A 6,000-nucleotide genomic window follows, 5' to 3' on the forward strand; every position below is an offset into this window, starting at 1 on the left:
ATATGCACAACAAAAGCACCCCGCAGCCAGCGCTGTCTGCTCCAAATTATGTTTATATGCAGCTATTCTGCAGCAGTGCTTTAGGTTAGAATTGGTGTGATGGTCATATGGAGCAGTGAAGAAAGGTGGTGGATGAACCGGCGTCGTGTATATTTTTGTCAATATAATGTTCCAGTTACAGGGCGGACAGCTGTATGGTTTGCCAAATGAATAGCTGTGATGTGAAGTGTATGTAATGGTAAATAAACTAAAATATGCAAATGTTAAAAGACCCTCCACTTAGCTTTGAAGCTTATATGTGACAAATTGGATAAATGGTGAATGGACTGCACTTATATAGCACTTTTCTACAGTTCAACAATTTTTGATATTTACACAAAAAAAATGTACAAAAATAAATGCCTTACTTCCTGTGATGCAGCACAGTTTTTTTCCAGCGTATGTGGTACTCTGTGGATCGTTCTGAAGGGTCTTTAAACCTGTAATGAAAAACATGACCTTCTGTCTAGATATGGGGAACATGTTAGCAAACAGTTATTTATGCATCCCGCAGTTACAGAGCAACATTATCATTCTTTTTGAGTCCTGCTTCTGTCCACCTGATGAATATGAATCCAATATTCACTTAGCTCAGATTTTGGTCTCATCCAAATCCTGAAGGACTGGTTCTTTAGTTGCTAAGTGCTCCACAATGTTCTCGAGCTAAACTGTGTCTGTCTGTAGCTTTGCACTGAGCAGCTAGTGTACAATCAGTGCTTAGAGCCTTTTCTCTGAAAACAGTTGACTGCTGAAGCTGAAAATGACCATGAAGAGCGGTGAGAGTGAAGCAGAACAGTTGTTTCAGCTGACGAGCTAAACGATGAGCTGAAGCTCACTAGAAAGACTTATAAAGCTGAGGAGAGCTGCAGATTCAGTTCAAAATTTCTGCAGGTTCAGCACTACAAGCAAAACAAGTCATACAAGTCAAACCATATTCTTTTAACTCTTTATCACAGCTGTGGAACCACTGTTGGTGTACTGTGTGATTACACAATGTGTGGAGTCAGATCTCCACGCTGTACGGGCACTCAGCTGAAAACGTGCTGATTCATACTTAACAAAGACCAAGCAGCAGCAATCACTGAAGATAAATTACACCACAGCTGTAAAACTGGCTCCAGGTCTGTGTTTGATGCAGAACGAACAGTAAGCCGAAGCACTTAAGAAAACATCAGCAGTGTCAGAGGTCTGGAGCCCCTCAGTAAAGCCTGTGTGAGCTGATTTACATCCACTGTGTCCAAGAGTCGAACAGAAATGGTAAGAACGCCTTTGTGTTCTTCAGACCTCAGGCTAATTTCTTATTTCCACATGGCGCCTTGTCCTAACACTAAGTTCGACTGCTGAAATGACTCCTGAAGCTAAACCATACACACACACACACACACACACACACACATACACACACACACATACACACACACACACACACACACACACACACACACACACACACACACACACAAAGACTGCAACCTTCCCACCAGCAGCTTGAGAAACCCTGAAGCCCTGTTCAACCTCCGCTCACTCATGCAGATGTGTTCGGGTTGTGTGAGGTCATTGTAGGTGTATATTATCATGGACTTTGTTTGACTTAGTATTGATTTATGATTGGATACTTTCGAATGTTTAGATTTGCTTTCTACCATTTTGAAGACACTATATCATGAGAAAATAAGAACTTTTTCCTGTTTTTTTATTGCACAGTGACATCACACAATAGTAATTCAACCACTGAAGGATAATTGTGCAGACACTGTATTTGCATCAGATTTATTAACCCCTACACATATAATTCCATATAAGACATCTCAGTCATGATGTGTGCACAAGTGTCTGATACCCAGCTCAGAATTATCCATAGAAACCTTGGTCTTGCACTGGCAACTTCCTCTTCATGGGGAAGCCAAATAAAAGATTTATGAACATATATTATTGTGTAGATTTAATGTATTTTGCTTGAATTTTTAAACCAATTTACCATGATAGATTCTCTATAGATAAGGACATTTACACACACCTGAGACATAATAATAATAATAATAATAATAATAATAATAATAATAATAATAATAATAATAATAATAATAATACATGTATTTGTATAGCACTTTTCATACATAAGAAAATGTAGCACAAAGTGCTTTACAATGAAAGATGAATAAAATAAAGTAAAGACCCCCCCCGCCTCTACCCCGCCCACACACACCCACACATAACATCACAAATGCACACAATCAACACTCACATTACATCATGATGAAGTACATACTGAGGAAATGCCGTCTTGAATTAAAAAAAATAAAAATAAAATGAGGAAACACAGGAGATAAACTTGAAATATTAAAACAACAACAACAACAACATTAATAATAATAATAATAATAATAATAATAATAATAATAATAATAATAATAATAATAATAAATAAAATGAAATTGAGTACAATTTAAAAAAGAATAAAATAAATAAAATGAGATAAAATACCTAAAAGTGATGAAATTAAAAATTTAGTTAAAAGCCAGACTGTTGTGGCCGTGGTTTAGTGATCTGCTCTGACTGCTCTGTGTATTTTTTCAGGGCTGGAGCAAGGCAGAGGCAGGGCTGATCGTGCTGGGGTTTGAGCGTCTACCTGACACACCTGTCACTAATTGTCGTTAATCAGGACTCCCCTTCTTAAGCATGCTGCTCCCACACTCTGGTGCCAGATGATACCCGTGCTTATGCTCGTGTCTATGGCTCAGTGCTGATCGCCTGACCTCTGCCTCGTGTTATCCAGCCTTGTCGCATTTGTGCACACTGCGTGATTTTTTGTGAATTTCTGTTCCTGCCTAAGTGCTTTCCCTTTGCGGAGATTTCTGTTTCAGTGTCTGTCGAGTTGTTCTCCAGCGCTTGTGTTTTCTTTTGTGTGCTGTTTGCTTTTTTCCCCAGCGGAGTTTTTGCCGTCCTCCCTGAGTTCTTACCTGAGGCTGTCGAGTTTTCTCCAGCACCTGAGTTTCTTCTTACCAGTGAGTTTTTTCCCCAAGTGGTGATTTTGAGTTCCTTGCGGTGGCTGTTGAGTTTTCCCTCCGGCGTTGTTTTTGGACTGTTTGCCCGTGTGCATTTCTTAACGGAGTTTTGTGTATCGGCGCCCTCAGTTGTTTTTCTTCTTTTGTTGTACTTTAAGAAATAAACTGTGATTCTGACGCTCTGCATCTGAGTCCTGTTTCAGAAGTCGTCACACAGACTAAAAAGGTGGGTCTTAAGTTTGCTTTTAAAAGTATCAATATTACATGTTGCCCTCAGATCTTCAGGCAGGCTATTCCATAAACGGGGGGCATAGTAATAAAAGATGCCTCACTGTATGTTTTGGTTCTAACTTTGGATACTGTTAAAAGGCCACTTCCAGAAGACCTGAGGGCTCTGCTGGGTTCATATGGTAAAAGCAAGTTAGATAAATAAGCAAGAGTAAGAGCTTTATAAACCAATAAAAGAATTTTAAAATCAATTCTAATACACAAAGTAAGCCAATGCAGAGACTTTAAAATCGGTGTAATATGAGCTCTCTTTCTGGTCTTTGTCAGCATTCGAGTGGCTGAGTTTTGAAGTAATTGTAGTTGGAAAATACTCTTTTTAGGGAGACCAGAAAGAAGAGCATTGCAGTAATCAATCCAGGTAATAAAAGCATGAATAAGTGTCTCTGCATTGGCTTGAGAGAGAAACTGGCGTACTTTGGCAATGTTTTTTAAATGATAAAATGCCTTTCTTATGGCATCCTTTATATGAGCCTCAAAATTCAGTTCTGCGTCAAATATTACGCCAAGATTTTTGACTTGTTGACATGGGCTAAAAGAGACAGCTTGTAGTTTGCTAGCCAGTTTCTCTTTCTGGTCTCCTGTACCAATAACTAAAACCTGAGTTTTGTCCTGGTTCTAGCTATAGAAAGTTCTCTGCCATCCAGGACTTAATGTCTGAAATACAGTTAAAAAGGACATCAAGTGGTCCTGTGTCATCAGGAGACACAGCACTGTAAAGCTGTGTATCATCTGCGTAGCTGTGAAAGTTGATGCCGTGCCTCCTGATGACATTTCCAAGTGGTAGCATGTATAGGTTAAAAAAGGTTGGACCTAAAATTGACCCCTGGGGCACATCGCATTTCATTTGATAAAAACTAGATGCGTGTTCACTCATGCTGACATAGAATTTCCTGTCAGTGAGATATGATTTGAACCAGTTAATAATAGTACCAGAAATGCCAATTAAATTTCGGAGTCTGTTTAAAAGAATGGTATGATCTACTTTGTCAAACGCTGCACTCAGGTCTAAAAGCACCAAGACAGACAGCATTTTGGTGTCCATGATTGACCTGATGTCATTGACAATTTTCACTAGTGCTGTCTCTAAGTGGCTATTTATGTTTCTGAAACATACGGCCAACTCCAAACAAACAAAATGTCACTCAAAATCTCTCTTTTGATTTTCTGTAACACACTTTCCTCAGCTCACTAAATGACATTTTCACACTTTTATCTGTGTCTCTACAGAAATGAAATGCTTTAGCACCAGAGCAGTGAGCAGCCCCTCAGTGTGTCATCGCCCACTCTGGATTTCTTTTTCTACGTCTGATGAATGTGCAACCATTTCTGAAACAGATTCCAATCAATTTGATTCGGTCCAAATCATCAAAGAGCAAAATGCTGTCTGTTGCTAAGCAAAGACACTGATGATGACCCCGAAATAGAGGCCGCTGATGCACAGACACACATAGTGTAGACCCACAAACACACACACAGCACATGCATACATAGAGGTGGTATTTCAACTCCTGATGTGTCTTAATCACAACTCAATGGAGCAGTCAGTGAGAGGAAGACCTTGGTGTGCACAAGAGTAGGTCTGACACACACAAACACACACACATACACAGACACACACACACATGCACACACACACTCACAAATAATTTATACAATTCATTCCACAAACTCAGCGCAGTGGTGGCCCCTGCAGACTCCCTGGGGACTCACAGATTAGCCTTGGCCAAAGCCACTAATCCCCTCACATACCTACACACACACACACACACACACACACACACACACACACACACAAAATTAGCCACACCCAGCCTCAATGAGTACCTCTGCCCTGTGCTGGCCACATGCAGTCTCATTCAAACGAGTCACTGAAAGGTGAAGAGGATCTACTTCACAGCAGTCTTCTACACACACACACACACACACACACACACACACACACACACACACACACACACACACACACACACAAAGAAGAAATGAGGGATGGAAACTGAGAGAGAGAGGTGAGGAGGTTTGTCTCCAGAGGTTTTACTGAAACCACTCTGCTCTACCTTTAACCTCTCTGTTCCTTCTGCTCATGTGAGGAAAAGAATTAAACCCTCAAATGCTTTCTGAATTTTGTTAGCCTCTGTCGCATCAGCAAAGTCAATGGTCCACATTTAAATGTCCTCTCAAGACTCTGCAGGAATGCATGGGAGGGCAAGATTAGACCCGCTGTAAGATCTGAAGTCATGTCCTGCTCCCCATAATATGCATAGTGGGTTAGCTAGAACGTGTAAGTGTACAAGTGTGTTGAAAGAAATCACACATTTCTCTCTTCACCCAACGCATTTGCCTCCTTGTTGAAAGGTGGGATGAGAATTTTGTTTAAGAAGTTTAAGAAGCAAAAGTTTGAAAAGCTTCATCTAAAGAAATGGATGAGTGCCTGCAGAACTCTCATAATTTAACAGTCGCAATATCAAGAAAAATATTTCTTGCACGTTATGCACCGTGTGAAATTACCCACAGAGCTGTTCAGCAGCAGTTCATTCAGGCAGGTAGTCAAACAACATCTTGTCACTCCCAGAGCAAAACTTTTCCACAAGTATCTGATGGTTTCACAGCGGCTAAGCTAACTGCGCCGTAACTAAGACGAGGTCAAGAGGTCAAAGGTTAAAACCACACT

Source organism: Chaetodon trifascialis, chromosome 8 (genome assembly GCF_039877785.1).
Source record: "Chaetodon trifascialis isolate fChaTrf1 chromosome 8, fChaTrf1.hap1, whole genome shotgun sequence".
Lineage (NCBI taxonomy): Eukaryota > Metazoa > Chordata > Actinopteri > Chaetodontiformes > Chaetodontidae > Chaetodon > Chaetodon trifascialis.